The sequence below is a fragment of the Aotus nancymaae genome, unplaced genomic scaffold (assembly GCF_030222135.1).
Source record: "Aotus nancymaae isolate 86718 unplaced genomic scaffold, 86718_ANA_hifiasm-v0.15.2.pri h1tg000058l, whole genome shotgun sequence".
In the NCBI taxonomy this organism is placed as follows: Eukaryota; Metazoa; Chordata; class Mammalia; order Primates; family Aotidae; genus Aotus; species Aotus nancymaae.
Window position 1 is genome coordinate 49,463,577 of NW_026988472.1, and position 20,257 is coordinate 49,483,833.

Sequence of the window (20,257 nt, forward strand, 5' to 3'; positions counted from 1 at the left end):
GGGGCAAGTGCGGTCAGTTCGAGTGGAAATTCTCACAGGGCAGTGCACACACCTAATTGCAATGCATGTATATTTCTAGCATTTTCTTTTCTATTCTTTTCTTTTGAGACAAACTCTCTGTTGCCCAAGCTGGAGTGCAGTGGTGTGATCACAGCTTACTGCAGCCTGGACCTCCAAGGCTCCTGTGATTCTCCCACTTCAACGTCCTGAGTAGCTGGGACTACAGGCGTGTACCACCACACCCAACTAATTAAAAAATACATGTATTTGTAGAGACAAGGTCTCGCTATGTTGCCTAGACTGATCTTGAACTCCTGGTCTCAAGCAGTCCTCCTGCCTGGACCTCCCAAAGCACCAGGATTATAGGTGTGAGCCACTGTGCCTGGTCTCTTTCTAGCATTTTTTAGCAAGCTTTGAATTTCTTACCAAACGTGCCCTTCCTACTTCCTTTCTCATCTGAGGGATGGGAATCTCCCTTCTTTTGGTAGCTCCGGTCCCAAGTGTTGGAGTTCTTCCTGAGTCCATTTTTCTCTCCAGCCCACTCCAATCTCTGGGGCTCGGCAATACCTCTAGTACACCGATCTGAGCCACCTCATCTTTCCTCTGCAGCCACCCAGACCTTGCTTTTTTGCCTATTCCCAGTCATTAGAGGTGATTCTTTGTGAACAACAAAAATTGGAAAGACTCGGGGCGCGATGGCTCACGCCTATAATCCCAGCACTTTGGGAGGCCACGGCGGGCGGATCACCTGAGGTCAGGAGTTCAAGACCAGCCTGGTCAACATGGTGAAACCCTGTCTCTACAAAAATACAAAAATTAGTTAGACACAATGGCGGGTGCCTATAATCCTAGCTACTTGAGAGGCTGAGATGGGAGAATTGCTTGAACCCGAGAGGCAGAGGTTGCAGTGAGCTGAAATCACGCTATTGTACTCCAGCCTGGGTGACAGAGCAAGACTCTGTCTCAAAAATGAAAGAAAAAAAATTGGAAAGAGATAAGGAGATGGGTGATGTCTGAGCATTGTGAAAAACAGATGTCCTGACATGGAACCAACTGGCTTTTTGTTTGTTGTTTGTTTGTTGTTTTCCATTGGGGGAAGGACAGAGGAAGAGAAAGGACTTACTTTCCAGGGTGAAGGCAAAGTCTCGCTTGGTCGGTAAAAACTGGGTTAGAAGATTCTGCATGGGTGTCTAAGTAATGCAGCAGGCTTGATAGTCTTGGTCATTGTAGGTGTCTGGTGGGGCAGGGGTTGGGGGAGGATAGAACAGTCTTAGGGGTTTTGGAGGGGAGGTGGGGAGGCTTGGGCAGCCATGTTTGTGGAACATGCATTTTAGAATCCATGTAGAGGCATTTTGTTGAAAGCAAAATCACACCGACTTCAGGGAGAGGGGCGCTTGATTGTTTCTCTAGCTCTAATGAGGATCCCCTGGGGACCTTGTCAAAATGTAGACTATGATTCAGTAGTTCTAGAGTGGGTGGAGACCCTCCATTTCTAAGAAGCTCTGGGGTGATGCCAAGGCTGGCAGTCTCATTTTTTTACCTGGAAAAATGTCAGATTCCTTGCACTGATCCTCATATAATGGCCCAGCTACGTGTCTTAATCTCTGCTTCCTTTATTTGATTTCGGGTGGATTAACTGCAACTGTTTTTGCCTTTCAGTTGCCAGCTCCATAGGGTAGAGGCTTTTGTTTATTTGTTTGTTCTTTAGAACCACTTATTCTCAGAGTCCACTAAGAGGCATTCTAAAAATGGACATAAATATAAGACTTCAGAGGTATCTTAAATGGATTCTTCCAAGAAAGAAAACCTAAACCCTTTGTAACAAAGACTTCACAGATTACTTAGCAAAATGTATTTCATACATTTTCAATCATGCATTTTAAAAAACAGAGGTGAAATTCACAGAAAATAAAATTAACCATTTTAAAGTGAACAGTTAAGTAGCACTTCGTATGTTCAGTGTGGTGAAATCACTGCCTCTAATTCCTCAACATTTTCATTATCCCCAAAGAAAATGTGCCCTTTAAGTGGTTCCGCTCCATTCTCTCCTTCCCTCAACCCCTGGCAACGGGAAACCTGCTTTCTGCATCTGTGGATTCCGCTATTTTGAATCCTTCATGTAAATGGAATCATATAATATTCATCCTCTTTTGTCTGGCTTCTTTCACTTAACATATTGCTTCCAGGCTCATCCATGCTGCAGTGTGTATCAGCACTGCATTCATTTTTATGGCTGAATAGTATCCCATTATAGGGGTGAACCACAATTTGTGAATTCGTTCATCCTCTGATGGACACTTGAGTTTCTCCCACCTTTTGGCTATTACGAATAATGCTGCTATGAACATTCATGTAAATTATACATTTTTGTTTGTTTCGTTTAGGGAGTGATTCTGAAAGATACAAATTGATCTTGAAGTTAGTGATTTGAGAAGATTGCCACTCTCATATTTAAATTCAAAAATGAAAAAAAAATTACTTTCTAAAGCACACTTGAAGGTATTCTAAATTGTTGCAAGTGATGAATGGTCTCTTGTTACCTGCACCCTTCAACTGTTTACTCAGGAATCCTGGGGCTCCCTGATGCAAAAGGGGCTGTGCATACAGCTGTGTGTAGTGTCACAAGAGATGAATTGCTGTTTCTTCACAGAATTCTTTTCAGTATGCCCAGGACTTCAGAGACAGTCGCTTCTGTGCCCCACAGTGGAGCTGTCTACCTGCCTGCTAAGGGCACAATTCAAAAATTCCCTGTTAACCTATTAAGCTGTTGCAACTCAGAATCACGTGGAAGGTCCAGTATACTGAAGTAGAATATAAATATATATCTATCATCTCTGGATTCAGAAGGGCTTACACGCATTTTTGGGAGTTAGGTAGAAAGGGAAACCTAGTGTGTGTGTGTGCGTGCGTGCATGCACACACGCACACACACACACATTCTCATAAATATCTTGCCCTCATGTTGTCTTTTCAAACAGCAAGGCTTATGTGCTCTAAGATTTCATCAGAGCTTATATAGGTGGAAGTCTGAAAAGGTGACCACGCTGGTTGCTGATCACTCCAGACTGAGGGCTGTAATTAAGATTTACCCACGTGCAGCTGCAGAGTGTATGTTCCCATCTGCCCAAAAATTGATTCCACATGGGCACATGGGCAGGCCTTTCAGGACTGGACTGGGGGAGGACTGAACGCTCCTCAGCTATGGTTATGCTGGATGATGCTGGCGAGTGGATACCAAAATCCTGTCCAGGATGAGAGAAGAGTGGCTTAAAATGCCTTGTCAAGCAAATGATGTGGAACTGACCTTGGGGATATGTAATGTAGAGCCCAGTCAAGCCAGAGAGCCAAGGAACTTTAGCCCAAGCATACAGGGGCTGAGCTTGGACAGTGAGCTTCCACACTGGAAGTTGGCGCGTATGCATGGCTCATGCTTTTCCTAGGTTTCAGGCCTTTAGGATGGTGAGCCATGTGGGTCACCAGAGATGCCAACTCTCCTCACAGCACAGAAGCCATAAGATGAGGCCTGTGCACCTGGAGTACAACTCTCATCTGGATATTTGTGCATCCAAATGGAAGCTTTTGCATGTCTCTATTCTAGAGAACCCGGGAAGCCATATGAAGTTAAATGAACTTGGGAGGAAGCATTCCTGACTTTACAACTTGGGTTCACCACACTTCTCTACTGGAAATCATTCAAGTCAGGATTTACAGGTACAATAAAAAAATCAAGGGTAGTTTGAGATCTTGCTGATGCCAGCTAGGGTTTATTTTGTGTATGGCAGGGAAGGGTACATAGCTGCCTCTTGTAATTCAAGGTTGTCTGCCTAAAGATAACCTCTTCCTTAGTCAGATGCGGTCCTTGCCCTTCAGAGGACATCTCCAACTCTTGCACTCAGAGTGTTCGTAGCTATCTTTTGCATTGCTTTGGGGCACTGCTTTACCTTGTCATACCACCAGACACCATTGACTCCTTAATATAGTTGTGAAAGTGTCACTATTAGCATTTTTGTATTTGTCTGGTGGGTCAAATATGTGGACACTTTTATCTAGAAGGCCATTTGTGAGCTGTGGTGTTGCTCCCTAAGTTTCTTGAAGTGAATTCCAAGCAGCCCATTAATACTGAAGCCGAGATACCTATAGGATAAGGGGTTTCAGAGGCTGGGATGGGGAGGAGAAGTGAACACACAAGCCTTTCAGGGGCTTGCAGCTCTTAGCCATTCCCTGAAAATGCCAGAGAGAGGATACAACCCTGGGCTGGGCAGGGGGATGTGGAGACACAGAGGTCACATGCAGGCTAGGCCCACTGCCCACTGCACTTCCCCTGGCTGTGACTTGGAGGCCATAGGACATGGAGGGATGAAACCAACCAGAGAGCGGGATTGACCCCTTGCTGTCTGTAAGGGAGGGATTTGATCTAAGAGTATGAGGACAGAGACGGCTCCAAATATTAAAAAAGACCTGACACTTTGTAAAACTACAGAGGTGAGAGGTTCGACCACAGAAAGCCCCAACTGGAATTCCTCACTGGACTCCAGGTTCAGTATTCACAGCTCAAGGTAATGTGAGAGACCACTGCCCAAACTCCAGTAATTATACCCAAGTGATAAACTTGATCTGAAATGAACAAGCACATACACACAACTGTGTAGATACACATGTATATGTGCACATATCCATGCCTGTATGTATATATGTAATCTTCTTTGTATTTGAATCTAATAGACACTATAACTAATTTTCCAATACATTTAACTAGAGCAAAATGCTTGACACCTCCCTTTCCCATTCTTGTAAATAATTTACTAAAAATATTATACCTGACAGTTTTTCTTGACTAGATTCCAAAAAAGTATTAACTCACTCAGCCCGGTTTATTTAGTAATAATTACGTGCCAGAAATGAAAATAGGAGTTCAAAGTAAGTTTGTAATTGGAAAGCTTTTCTTTGCTTTAGTGGCAGATTTCAGCCTGGACATTTAATAGTGTTTATCACAATGTTTTTTCTTTCCTGCTATCGACCTTGACTAGCTAGCTCTGCTGGACGTGGACAAATGGAGCTGCCTTCTCAGATGTGCAGTTTAATTTACTCAGCAGTTCTTGAAGCATGTAAGGGCGGGAGAAGATGTTTCAACTCTGTTGAAAGCTTTGGGCTTCTACCTTCAATTTCAGCTGAAGTTGGAGACATTTTAGATAAATTAAAGATGCAAAGACACATGATGTAGTCCCTGTCTTCAAGGCACTCTTAATCAAGCCAAGCCATTTAAACAGAATTATAAGAAAACGATAACTAAGAATTACAGACTGAATTAGGGGAGTAGCTCTTAGGCACTTGAAAATAGTTTGGCCCCTGGGAAGGGGATACTTCAGGCTGGATGGTTTAGGAAGAGAGCTGCAATTTGAGACATCTTGGCTTTTACCAGATAGGGAAGAATAGGTAAGTTAGTGAAGGCAGACAGAAACAGAAAAAGCCTGGGCTCATTGCCTTCCTCATCTAGCATTTCAGAGCGGTGATATTTACAAATTCTGAAAACTGGCTAGTTAGGCTTTTGTATCAGAGGAATTCTAGATGAATTCTGCCATCTTTTGACATTCTTCCTCCAACTACTCTGGTTGTTGCTAAGTGAGCTTGTGTTTTCTTGAGAGTATACAGTCCAAAACACAGTTATCCTGAAAACGCAGTTTCGAGTCCATAGTCATTACGCCTGGTGTGGTTTCTTCCCATTTGGATATCAGGTGCCCACTTATTAATCTGCTGATTTGTCCTGCTGAATCCTCAATGCACAGACCATGAACTAAGGAAAATAAATCCCAAAACTTTTCCTTGGAAAGCCTGGGATTTTCAGTGAGCTGGATAACTCTACTGGGCTCTGCGTAGCAACCCCCATCTCTTGACTCATGCTATCACCTAGTAGTGCTTGCTTGAGATCTTGCTGTGTGCTGGGTTATATGGGGTTATGGAGACATGGCTGGAGGGAGGCTACTATGTTGTGGTCAGGACGGCAGATGGTAGGAGGCTGACATAACACGGGCAGAGGAACAGAAGTGCTTCCTTGGGGGAAAGAAAAGCAGAGAGCAGAAAAAGGGGAGGAGAATCATAACCAGGTGGCTGAGAACGGTCTCTGCAGAGGACAGAGCCTTTGAAGTGACTTTGAAAATTTTTAATTTAATTTAATTTAATTGATTTATTTTCTTGAAACAGAGTCTCACTCTATCGCCCAGGCTGGAATGCAGTGGTGCAATCTTAGCTCACTGCAGCCTCTGCCTCCCAGATTCAAGTGATTCTCCTGCCTCAGCCTCCTGAGTAGCTGGGACTACAGGTGTGCACCACCATGCCCGGCTAATTTTTGTGCTTTTAGTAGAGACTAGGTCTCACCATATTGCCCAGGCTGGTCACGAACTCCTTGACCTCAAGTGATCTGCCCACCTCAGCCTCCCAAAGTGCCGGGATTGCAGGCGTGAGCCACCGTGCCTTTGAAGGATTTTAATAGGTAAAGAAAAAAAGTCAAAAACGTCAAGGCCAGGGAGCAGCTTGAACACAGGCTCAGGGCCATGGAAAGGCAAGGTGGATTTGAGGTAAAGCGAGCAAAGAGCATAGTACGGCTGGAGGGGTAGCAGGGTGGCAGGGCTGAGCAAGTGCCGCCTGTGGGACAGCTGTGCGAGGCTGAGGCCAGATCCCAGTGGGGAGGCACGGAAAGCCTGGTAGTGTCTGACGTGATCTATTTTTGAAGATGTTAATTAGTTGAGAGAGCTTTTATAGACTAGTTCATGGGGGGAAGAAAAAGTGTGTTTTTCAAAGTGGATTTCTAAACACTACAAGAAGAGGCTGCCAGTGGAAAGATCCTGGGGTACTTTGCAAATGCATTCAATGGGGAATGACGATGTATGTGAATTTTGGTCATTATCAATGACCAAATCATCAATGACTTGAGGAGAGTCATCCTTTTACTTCTTCTGACACGAACTCATTGCAGCTTGGAACATAATCTATTTTTGAGACTTAGAATACACAGAATAGAGGTGTATAGTGATTATATGTGTGTAATTGCATTACCCTGAAAAAGATAGGTTGAAATCCTAACCCCCAGGACCTTAGAATGTGACTTTATTTGGAAATAGTGTCTTCCCAGGGGTAATCAAGTTAAAATGAGGTCATCAGGGTGGGCCCTAGTCCAATATGACTGATGTCCCTCTACAAAGGGGAAATGTGGACACAGAGACAGACAGACCCAGAGGGAAGATGGTGGACCCACAGGGGGAAGATGTCTACAAGCCAAAGATAGCCTGAGGCTGCCAGAAGCCAGAAGAGAGGCCTGGGACAGATTCTCCCACCCAACCCTCCAAAGAAGCCAACCCTAGCCAGGCGTGGTGGTACCAGCCCAGAGTCCCGGCTGCTCCCGAAGCTGAGGTGGGAGGATTGCTTGAGCCTAGGAGTTGGTGGCTGCAGTGAGCTATGATGGCACCACTGCACTCCAGCCTGGTCAGCAGAGTGAGACCCTGTCTCAAACAAACAAACAAAAACAAACAAAACCAACAACAAACAAACAAAAAACAAAACCCCATCCAATCATATCATAAAAACAACAAAAATGAACCAGTCCTGCTGGACACCTAGATTTCGACTTCTGACCTCCAGAATGGCAGGAGAATAACATTTCTGGCTTTTAAAGCCACCCAATTTGTGATGTTTTGTAATAGCAAACCCAGAAACTGAATATAATGACTAAGCGAGTTGTGTACATATTTTAATAGGAATAGTATGATGGCGTTGTTGGTAAGTTTCAAGAAGGTGATTCTTTTGTAAGAGAATTCAAGATTCTTCTTGATTTGTGATGATTTTCAAGTCATTATCTATTTGTGAACAGCTCTGCATTAGCTCTTGAATATAATATTTCTATATATTATTTTGTTTGAAATTTCTCCTGGAATTTTCTTCTAGAATTAGTTTTTGTTTGCTTTCAAGTTTATAGCCGGGCAAGGAGAGGCAAAGGCAAGAGACATAGGGAAAAAATTGACCAGGCAGGAAGATTCCTTAATTATACTTTTTTCTTTTTTTTTGAGATGGGGTCTTTCTCTGTTAGGCTGGCTGGAGTGTAGTGGCATGATCATAGCTGACTGTAGCCTTGCATTCCTGAGCTTAGGTGATCCTCCTGTCTCAGCCTTCTGAATAGCTGGGACTCTAGGCATGCCACCACGCATGGTAAGTTTTATTTTTGTAGAGATGGGATGTCGCTGTGTTGCCAAGGCTGGTCTTGAGCACCTGAGCTCAAGTGATCTTCCTACCTCATCCTGCCAAAGTGCTGGGATTACAGGCGTGAGCCATTGTGCCAGGACCTTAATTCTATTTTTTTAAAAATTGTATTCTTGGTATTCTTTAGGAATGCATCAAAGGTTTCTACAGTTACAAATATACGTGTAACGCTACTGTCATCAGCACATCATGCTCTGTAGTGAAAGATGGAAAAATCTACCTTTTTTCTCCTAAATTGCAATGAGTTCATTTTAAGAAAAGTCAGAATTAAGGAAGGCCAGACTGGTATCTTTTTTCTTTTAAATTCACTTCTAAAGTATAGCAAATTTTTGTCACTAATTATTTTTCTGAAATAAAGAGAGCAGTGTTAAATGAAAAGCAGAGGAAAAATAAAGGGGAAGGAAGATGTTCTAAGGCACTGAAGTTTTTGTCGGCTTGTTTTTGCTGTTTATTTTTTTGGTTGGTTACCTTTAGCCCCTTTGGAGTGGCAGGTTCTGCAGGTTGGAAACGATCGTGTACGTCGGTTTTTTGTTCAAGGCAGGACCGTCTACAGTGTGCGATGCGGCCGTCCATTTTTACACTGCATCTGCATGGCCAGCTTGCTGCTGGTCTTCAACACTTGAGCTCCTACTTGTGAAGACAGAACTCTCTGTATAGAGGTGAGACTGCTGCCACTGCCCCTCCTCCGCCACCCCACCTGTGTCTGTGGTGGGAGGCTCTTTGTCTATTCCTTCCATAGCTGGCAGACAGACCTTTCTGCACACATCCTGCATGCACGCAAAAAGGGTATTCATCTCTGCCTCATTTTCTCAGTTACAGGTAGTGAGCCCTGTGCTTTCGGGTGTGTGTGTGAAATTGCATCCTCTACATCTGCCTTATTATAAAGCAGCTCGCTGCCTCTAGACAAAACATCATCTGCATGAGATTTGCTCTCCAGTATCTGCTTTGTGGAAAGAGGCAGCAAGTGAAGCGGTGGATGTTTCAAATGTATCATGGAAAAAAAAATACAGTGCGGCTGAAACATGGTATCCAGCAAACTCATGTATTAAATGTATCTTGTTATGATAACCCGTGTTAAGGAGCAAGCATTTCTATTTTGAACTCTCGTTTCAGAGGCAGGGTGAGCCATATACATTTTTATAGCAGTGATTTCCCTTCCTGATCCTTCTCTCTCTCCAGCTCTCCACGAGACAGGTGCTTTGGCTTATTACTGGCTTATTTGAACTGGGACAATTTAAATATGATATTTTTCAAAACACAATTTGTTGTGCATCCAGAGTCTCATTTGGCAAGGACCTTTGATACAGAAAGTGTACTAAGATTCCAAATGCTAAGGTCTGGAAAGGAGGGTCTATCCATAGGCTGTAAAGATTTTATCTCCTATCTTTCCAGACTCTGAATCCAACTTTCTGTGAGGCTGATTAGTATGTTGGCACCAATCTCTGATTGCCCCAGACAAAGGGGGAGAGTAGGGGGTTCCTCTATACTTGTCTGACCCCCCAAAAAACTGTACTAATGCTTCAGTTAGTACATCATGCATACACACTCCAAGTCCTGCCGTGAACTTCCCTTGTGGCAGTGACAGCTTCCCTTCAATCCTTTCCACCTGCTGTCTCACTAGGGGTACTTTCTACTTCCCTCTTCCTCCTTCCCTCTTCCTGAAGGAAATTTTCCTTCTGCCTGAAAATTTTGCAAGAGCAGACACTTTGTTTCTTTAGCGATGCCCATAGGGCAGAAAATGGTGCTTGTCCCCAGGGAGGCGGACTTAACTGAGGTCTGGAGATTCAGCTGATGATTGTCATTACCTGTATGAGTTAAGCAGATGCCTTTTTAACCTATTCAAAAGACTATCTTATTGTGATGCCTTCCTGCTATGGTTTTAGTGAGTATGTGTGTCTAGCTGCCCAGTAGAATAAAGGTTTAGATCAGTGTCGGTGAATATTTTTGGTTAAGAACCAGATAATTCATAGTTTTAGGTTTGTGGGCCACCCTTTCTCTGTCAAAATGTCGCAATTCTGCCATTATAGCGTAAGTAAGCATAGACAAATATTAATGCCTCTGGCTGTGTTTCAATAAATCTTTATTTAGAAGAACAGGCAGTTGCCAGATTTGGCCTGCAGGCTCATAGGGTGCTGTTTCCTGGTTTAATCAGTGCATTCCAGTTATTTGAGAAACAGAGGTTTATGACATCATGGGTCAGGGGTTGGGGAAGGGGGATTCTGCTTTTCGAATAAGTGCCCAGGAAGTGCTGTTGGTGCTTGTTCATAGACCATACTTAGAGTAGCAAGGCTTTAGATAGCGTTTCCTTTTTATATATTTATTTATTTAATTTTTTTTGAGATGGAGTCTCGATCTGTAGCCCAGGCTGGAGTGCATTGGCACGATTGGCTCACTGCAACCTCTGCCTCCTGGGTCCCAGTTCAAGCAATTCTCCTACCTCAGCCTCCCACGTAGCTGGGATTACAGGCACGAGCCACCATGCCTAGCTAATTTTTGTATTTCTTAGTAGAGATGGGGTTTCACCATGTTGGCCAGTGTGGTCTTGAACTTCTGACCTCAATTGCACTGAGCAAGGGGAGACTGGTTGATGATTCTGATGAGCTGCAGAATTTTATAGAATTTCAGAGAAAACCTGAAAAGTGGTATCTAAACTCAGAGAAGTACCTAATGTAGATGCCAGGCTGATGGGTTGAGCAAACCACCATGGCACGTCTATACCTATGTAACAAACCTGCGCAGTCTGCACATGTCCCCCAGAACTTAAAGTATAATAATAATAATAATAAAGACTGTGTGAATGATGCTGTATTTAAAAATGTCTTCTAACCAAACCATACACGGGAAGCTTGGATATTCTTGCAGTGACTTCATTCTTTCTCCTTAGGTTTCCTGGAACCTATTTACTCTTGAAACCATTCAGGAAGAATCCAGGAAATTAAAAGGGAGCCTCATTTTCAGTGTGACCTTGGATCTATTGCTTGACCTTCCAACACCTGGGGCAATGCAAATGAGTATCAAATTGTGTCAAAACAGGGTCTTACTGGAAAACAGATGTCGTGTCAGAATTTTTCTGCATGTTGGGGAGCTGAATTTTCAAAGGTAGCTCAAAGTCAACCTATTAATAATGCTGACTTTTCCAAATACCGGAGCTTGAATGCAAAGGACTAATTACTCTCAGATTTGCAAAAACAAAACAAAACAAAACCCCAAAACTCTTACGTACAGAATGAGAACAAGGCTAAGAACAACCACAAAAACTCCAATGAATGTATTAACTATCGTTAAAAGAATAAAACAAACTTTTCCTGAAGTCTTCGTTTAAATATGTGAAATAATGATTGCAGTGACGATGTTCAATGCTGCACACATCATAGTATAACAGGGATCAGCTGTTGGAATCGTTGCCACCTCTCCTGCCTCCTCCTCCCCCCTCCCTCCATCTCCGCCCAGTCGTGGTAATTCTTTCCATATGGAAATGAGAAGTGGCCAGATTTGGGAGACCCCCTTCTTTGGTGGACAGTTGGAATCAACCCCATGTGTACAACTTATCTGGCAGATTGCTCAACATGTGGTGGAGGGGGTCTGGAATGATTTAAAGTTTCAGGTTTCAAAAATAGCAGGCAATTTTGACCCTCTTGGAGGATTTGCTACTACTAGACATCCTCCTGGGATACTCAGGTAGGGATCGGGTTTCCCCACCTGTCATTTCAGAGTACCCTCCTAAGTTATGTTAGTAACTGTTTGCATAACAGATTTGTTTTGGTTGAAATTTCGTCTGCTGCGTTAATGGCATGTCATGAATTGGGCCTCTCTGTCAGGAGCTGCCTGGGTGAGAGCATTTTAGCAGGTGTGGGTCCTCTGGGAGGAAGCATGGCCTTGGGGTTAGAGCCAGAAAGGATCTCGACAGGTAGGCTCCTGGCCTCTGCTGTTTCTGATCTGCTAGATGGCCACATAGTCATTTTTACATTTTGTAAAACATATGTAAAGTGTTCTTCTTACAAGGGTATGTTGGAGATGAAAGCACGATTATTTTTTGCAGCCTGACAACAACAGAGAGGCTTAGCTTTGGGACACTCCTTGAAGTTTGACAGATTGCCTTCAGCTTGTACTTCTGAGAACAAAAGGAGAGCCCAGGGAGACAAGCAGAATACTCTCCAAAGAGAGTGGAGGCCTCTGAGACCCTGGGAAGGACAAAGCTATTTTGCTCCAATTTTCCAGGGAGTTTCTTACAGACTGGAGTGGAAGACACTGTCTTCTAGATGCAAAGGTGACTTGTGCTTTTTGCTTTGCCTAAGTATTTTGGCTGTGGACATTGGGCAGTGTCAGGCTAGGGAGAGTATTCAAAATAACTCGCATACAAATATTTTGTGCCCTCAACATTCATCCTTATAGTCTTAATTTTCACATTATTAGTATCTACCATGAGTGGTTCTTTTAGGAAAGAATGTCCATGTGGAAACATCTATCATGTACTTAGGTTTTAATAAATGTTAGCCATTGTTTATAAGACATAATGACTCAAAGCCCTTAAAATGGAACTACCATTTGACCCAGCAATCCCATTACTGGATATATACCCAAAGGAATATAAATTGTTCTACAGTAAAGACACAAGCACACCTGCATTCATTGCAGCACTATTCACTACTGTAGTAGGCTCTCTGAGCAAGAAAACCCTGGCTGTGACTAGTTGTTGGCATGGGTAAAAGTGGCAAATGCAGGAGTTGCAGGAGTTGTTATTAAATGTCCTTGCATGTTTGCATATGAGTTTTGAGGGCTTCTGCAGAACCTGGGGAATGTGAATGAGGTGCTTTTGGAAGGTTTGAGTGAAGGACCCTGCTGCTGAAAGATCTTATGGGGAGCAAGCCCTTGTGTGTGGCAGCTTCCTGTGGATGTGGTGTTACACGCCACAGGCAAAGAGCAGGAAGACCCAGGATCCTGGCTCCTGCTGGTGCACAGTCTTCTGCTTGGACCTTTCCAGGGTGGCCCCAGAGGACAGGAATGACCATTTTTCGGTCAATTCTAAAATGCACATTTTTGCAGCCTTTCATATTTCAAAAATCAGAATGCTTCTTTCAATCAGCCACATCTTGTAATGATTGGTATCCGTTTCTCCTTCTTAGCATCACTTAAATTACAGGTGTGTCTTATAGTCCACACTCTTCTTCTATTTGGCAAATTGTGGTAGATTTGGGCTCCTGAAGTTGAAATAAGAATGCAGTCAAACTAAGTATTCCCATCTTCTGGAGTTCAGGGCCAGAGAGAGAAAAATATGAAACACTGATGCTTTCTTTACCTGTCATTTTTGTCCAAAGTGGAGAAGAAAGGGCAGGATTACTCCATCTAGAGCTGTGGTTCTCAAGGTAACGTCCCCAGATCAGCAGCATCAGCAGCACCTGGGACTCCATGAATCAGAAGCTCGGGGTTTTAAGCAGCCCTCCAGGTGATCCTGAGAACCACTTGACGTCAGCAGTTTCTGCCCACTTCTCACTGACTCCTAAATTTATATCTAAAGTCCAAGTCTCTGGGACCTCCATCCCCATATACTCATGATAGTTCACCTGCACCTCAAACGCTATGCTCTTAACTGGAACTCCTTGTTTTCCTCCTCAAACCATTTTCTTCCTACCATTTCTCCCTCTGGATGGTTCCACCATCTCACCTGCTGCTTAAGGTGAAAATGTGTCACCTCTGTGCCTCTCTCTCACCCACCAGGGTGTCGTTTCTCCATCTTAGTGTCTGTCTGAGGCATTCCAGCCCCTTTATGCCCACTGCCTTTCCAGCCACTCCATGCCACAATCTTTAATGATTCTCATTCTCCCGGAACTGTTTCCCAACCCAGACCCCTTTCAGAACCCTGAACCCTGGACTTCTGAGGTCATCACTTACATCTGAGAACTGCTGCTTCCGATCTTTCCCTTTGGAAATGCACCACCACCTTTGATACTTTAAACTCCTTCAGGTTTGACCTGGCATTTCCCATGGTTTTGGTTGGTCCTGCCTCTCCTGCATGTCAGCTGTCGCCAACTTGCTCTTTGACCTTCTTTTCTGCAACTCTCCTGATTTTATTTTTGGTTGATGGTGATTTGGAAATATAATTTCCTAAAAATGTCATGTTATCCACTGCCCTTGGACTTTCACCCTTTGTTTTTACCTCTGAATGAAATGCTGTTCATCCTCCTTGGCTCCTGGAAAATTCCCTCTTGTCATTCAGGTCTCAGTTTAACCACTGCCTCCTGTAGGAAGCCCTTCCTGACTCTTCAAGAAAAATTTGGGCGCCACCTTCCACGAATGTCTTTGTACCTTGTCTACACTTTCATCATCCTTGTCTCCTTATAGACTAGAACCTTCTTGAATGCAGTGATGCTGGTTTAGCACAGTGTCTGCATGGTACAGGTGCTTAGTAAATTCTGGTGGATGCAAAGCCAGAGCACGATAGAGTCATTGAGTCTGGCCATAATCATATTAAGGGTTCCTCTTATTGTTATATAATAGTGCTTTTACAAATTCTCTAATATAATGACTTGTGAAATCCTTGTGACATCCCTGGGCAGTCACTAGCATTTTTTGAAAAATATTATTTATATTTTATGTATTTGTTTATTCATTTATTTTTGTAGAGATGGGGGGTCTTACTATGTTGCCCAGGCTGGTTTTGGACTCCTGGCCTCAAGTGATCCTCCCACCTCAGGCTTCCAAAGTGCTGGGATTGCAGGCACGAGCTCAGCTGGCACTAGCATTGTTACCTCCACTGTTCAGATGGAGTGAAGATGGAAGGAGTTTTTGGGTGTGGCCCACCTGTCCCCTGCACGTGGAGGTGAGAAAGAGCTCTCATCTCTGGAAGGAATGTTGGCAAAGAAGGAACAGAGGGCTTTAGGAGGTGCTTTTTCTTTTCTTTTCTTTTTTTTGAGACAGGGTCTCACTCTGTCGCCCAGGCTGGAGTGTAGTGGCACGATCTCGACTCACTGCAACCTCCGCCTAAGAGATGCTTCTTGAGAGAAGCAGAACACATGCCTACAGTGGTCTTTTTTCTTTTCTTAAGAGAAAGGAAGAATTTCCCATCTTCTCTAGGAAAATGAGTACTTCCCTTACACTAAGAAATTTTTGTCTGCAGTGGGTTACTTGCAATTTATTGGCAAATTCAATAGGGCAGTTATACTCTAGTTATAGCAGCCCAAGTTGTTAGGACCTTGGTGTTTCTTGTAAAGTAAGTGGGTCACTTTATGGCAGTAGCTCTCAACTGGGGATGATCACCCCCACCCCCCCACCATGGGACATTTCGCAACGTCTGGAGACATTTTTAGTTGTCACAAATGGGTAGAGGGTGCTCCTTGTATCTGGTGCGTAGAGGCCAGAGTGCTGCCCATCATCCTGCAGTGCAGCAGACGATGTATCCCTCCGCAGAGAATCACCTGGGCCTAAATGTCAATAGTGCTAAGTTGAGCAACCCTATTTTATCATCGTAGGCTTAGGCATACACCCAACATCTTAAAAAGTAAACAGAAAATGTCAAGGTCTAAACACAGCAGTAGGAAACCGCAAATAGGCTTGGCCTAGGAGGTGACCGTGGGTGGATCCCTGAGTTTTTGTGTTTTTTTTCCAGACAGAGTCTCACTCTGTTGCCCAGGCTGGAGTGCGGTGCTGTGGTCATGGTTCACTGCAGCTTCAACGTCCTGGCCTCAAGTGATCCTCTCACCTCAGCCTCCAGAGTAGCTGGCACTACAGGTACATGCCACAATGCCCAGCTAATTTTTTAGGTTTTTTTTTTGTAGAGATGGAGTCTCCCTATGTTGCCCATGCTCCTGGATGGGCATGTCTCCTGTCTCAAACTCCTGGATGCAAGTGATCCTCCTTCCTTGGCCTCCCAAAGTGGTGAGATTACATGCATGAACCACAGGTCCCTGGATTTTAATGAGCACAACACAACGAAGGGCATGAAACTACAGGTAGAGGGACAACCTCCACACTCCATTTAATTTTAGGAAAGGAAACTACAGGACTGCCAGCCTTGAAAGGTAGGATTGAGGACATCAGTAACCTTGAAGAGACTTGCCCACTATTGGCACTTGCTTCTAGAAGTCCACAAGAAACCTGTACTGTAGAATATTTTCTGAACATTATTCTTAAGGAAATGTTCTAGAAATGTCATTCTTGAAGAAATGTCCTAGAATGACAAGAGCAGGAAAAAAATGATTGGTTTCAATAGATGGAAATATAATTGGGAAATGGGTAGTGACCAATGCACGTCCGATCTGATGGATCCAGTATGGTATATGAGACTTGGCACAGGACTCAATTAAAAAAAAAAAACTCAGTTAAAAACTGCATCAGGGAGAGGAGGTGAAAAGGAGTAGAGGACTCCATAGTGAGTGAATATAATTGGGGATGGGGGGTGTTGGTAGCAATTTGTTGCATGTGGGAAGAAAATGTTAGAACATTTTTAGGAATAAAGAATTGAGACCGGGCATGGTGGCTCACACCTATAATCCCAGCACGTTGGGAGGCCGAGGCGGGTGGATCACTTGACGTCAGGAGTTTGTGATCAGCCTGGCCAACATGGTGAAACTTTGTCTCTATTAAAAATACAAAAATTAGCTGGGCGTGGTGGCACAGGCCTGTAATCCCAGCTACTTAAGAGGCTGAGGCTAGAGAATTGCTTGAACCCGGGAGATGGGGGTTGCAGTGAGCTGAGATTGCACCATTACATTTGCATTCCAGCCTGGGTGATAGAATGAGACTCTGTCCCAAAAAAAAAAAAGAATTGAGGCTGAAGCAAGAGTATTGCCTGAGGTCAGGAGTTTAAGACCAGCCTGGGCAACAGAGTGAGACCCCAGCTCTAAAAATAAAAATAAAATAAAAATTTATCCATGCATGGTGGGGTGTACCTCCCAAGTAGTACAGGTGGGAGGATTGCTTGAGCCCAGGAGGTCGAGGCTGCATTGAGCTGTGATTGTGTTACTGTACTTCAGCCTGGGCTACACAGTTAGACGGTCTCAAGAAAAAAAAAAAAAGAATAAATGTTAATAGTCTTTAACTTTGACATTATTAATGTCTATACAGAGCAATACTGGTGCTCACACCCAGCCATGTGCTAAATGTCCCAAGTCAGAAAAGAAATGAGAAGTAATCCAAGGGCAGAATGGGGCACCCCACAGTATCTCACATATTTGCATGTATCGTGCCTTACCCAGGTATGGTCATGTGAACCCAGAGATTACATCAAGTTTATGTAAAACCTACCTTCGGTTGGGCACAGTGGCTCACGCCTGTAATCCCAGCAGTTTGGGAGGCCGAGGCGGGCGGATCATGAGGTCAGGAGATCGAGACCATCCCGGTCAACATAGTGAAATCCCGTCCCTACTAAAAATACAAAAATTAGCCGGGCACGGTGGTGCACACCTGTAGTCCCAGTTACTCAGGAGGCTGAGGGGCACGAGAACCGCTTGAACCTGGGAGGCGGAGGTTGCATTGAGCCAAGATGACTTCACTGCACTCCAGCCTGGCAACAGAGCGAGACTCCGTTTCAAGCAAACAAACAAACAAAAAGCCCAACCTACCCTTCACAGCATCGGTGGATAGCTTAAAAAGACTTCTGAAGATGTGCAACCTGTTGAAGGCAAGAGATACTCCAAGCACAAGTGACCACAAGAAAGTAGCCAATTTGTATTCCTGATGTAAGTTATTTGCTGTATGGAGACGTCCAAACATTGTCTTCATCAGGTCTGGCAAGAAACTGACCAGAAAAAAAATCGAAATGATCAAGAGACTATTTGAAATGCAGTTTTATGTCTAAGTTAATTAATGATAGCTATTTTCCTAACTTCGTATCTGTGCTTCGAGATACTACTGATATTAGTACTTGCAGGTAGTTTGTAAATGAATAGACACATTGTGAGAGTAAGCTCCAGCCTGACCATTCATAAGCCTTATAGCCTATGATGAGCTGCTTGTATTTCTTCCTATTGACCAATTGATTATTTTTTATAGTAAGCTTCATTGATGCATAACTTATATCCAGTTAAATGCATCTGTTTGAGGGGTATAGTTTGGTGAGCTTTGACAAACCAATATAATCATGTAATCACCATCACAATCATGATATGGAACAGTTCTGTCATCTCCCCACCTTCCCCAGTTCTCTCATATTCCTTTGTACTCAGTCCTTGCCCCCATCCTGGCCTCCGGCAACCACTGATCTGATTTCTGTTCATAGTTTTGCTTTCCCCAAAATCTCATATAAAACCAGTCAGACAGTATGAGGCTATCATGTCTGGCTTCTTTCACTTAGGCACATTGCCTTTGAGGTTCATCCATGTTGTCACATACGTCAGTAGGCCTTTCTCGCTCCTTTTGTTTTTAAAGAGACAGAGTCTTGCTCTGTTGCCCAGGCTGGAGTGCAGTGGTGTGATCATAGCTCACTGCTGCTTGACCTCCTGGGCTCAAGTGATCCTCCCATCTTAGCCTCCTAAGTAGCTGATACTACAGGCACCATGCCACCACACCTGGCTAATTTTTAATTTTTTTTTTGGTAGAGACAAGGTCTTGCTATGTTGCCCAGGCTGCTATCAAACTCCTGGCTTTAAGCAGTCCTCTTGCCCTGGCCTCCCAAAGTGCTGGGATCATAGACTTGAGCCGCTGCACCCTGCCAGCCTTGCCTTTTTATTGCTGGGTAGTATTCCCTTGTACGGATGTGCTTACTGTTGAATGTTTGTCCACTTCTCAGTGGTAAGACATGGGATTGTTTCCAAAACTTTACTTGTTTTGTGCAAGTAAAGTCACTGTACACGTTTGCAGTCGAGTCTTTCTGTGGACATGCATTCTCATTTCTATTGTATAAATACATCTCTAGCAGTGTGATTGCTGCATATGGCAAGTGTGTGTTCACCTTTATAAAACAAACTTCTCAACTGTTTTTCAAAGTGGCTGTGCTATTTTACATTCCTACCAGCAATGTATGGAAGTCTGGTTGCTCCACATCCTTGCTAGCACTTGGTATTGTTCATTTCTTTTTTTCTAGATTTACTCATTGAATACGCAGACAGTGGTATTTCACTGTGGTTTTAATTTGCACTTCCCTAATGGCTAAAGATGGTGAACATCTTTTCCTGAGTTCATTTGCCATCTTCATCTGTCCTTGAGTGAAGCATCGGTTTCCTTCTAAATGTACTCTGACAATCACATGGACAGAATTTTGTGGAGGATTATAATGAAATAATTCAGGTGTAAGTTTTCTTTGTTTTTGTTTTCAACCCAGTGCCTGGTACATATCGCCGTTTTTGGTTTTCAATGAATGGCTTTTGGTCAAAGAGTGACCTTAAGGGTTATGACAAACTGAATGACACATTTGTGACTCTTTTTCACACAGAAGGGGAAGAGCATGAGGAATAGTGACCCAAGGAAGGAAGGTAAGAAGGATTTGTCATCTGAAAACTCCGATATGGAGGTGAATGGCTGGAGAATGTTCTAGAGAGCCATGCAAGATTACCACCCTGAAAAATTGGCATTTGTCTCCTGAGTGACAGGAGGTCATTAAGGGTGTGAAGACAAAATTGTCCTCATTAGATCCGAGTTCCAGAAGCCGGAGGGCAGTACACCACTAATTATTCTATTTTGCTTGTATGTTGTTGGCAGTGCTCTCAATATGAGCTGTGTTCTGTTAAGTCAAGAAGGTTATCATCTCGAAACCCAAAGAATGTGGAGGGGCTAAAACCGAGACTTCGCTAGAGGATCATGCCAGGTGAAGCCACTTCTGTGGAGTTGAGCAAAGGCTCCACTTGACCCCAGACATCTTCTGCATGAACATAGACAAGACCTGGAAATCCTGCATTCTGTCCTTGAGATGTGAATTGACTATTTCCACTCTGTTACTTATTGTCATATTGATAGAGGATAATAGATTATCTCACTTTGATTAGCAGGCCTTTTATTTCTCTTATTTGCTTTTAAAATCTTAACTGTTAGAATTCCCTATGGGTACACAAATATATGTTGGTTATAAACAAAACTAATA

General features: G+C 43.6%; 1 long non-coding RNA gene across 1 annotated transcript in view; it reads left to right on the plus strand.

Annotated features, from left to right (window-relative positions):
- The window catches only part of LOC135269959 (uncharacterized), a 75,603-nt gene extending 55,546 nt beyond the window's left edge, over window positions 1-20,057 (plus strand). The window contains exons 2-3 of the long non-coding RNA XR_010338196.1: window positions 19,613-19,652; window positions 19,879-20,057. This is a non-coding gene — a long non-coding RNA (uncharacterized LOC135269959). The remainder of the gene's footprint in view (window positions 1-19,612; window positions 19,653-19,878) is intronic.
- The last annotated feature ends 200 nt before the right edge of the window (window positions 20,058-20,257 follow it).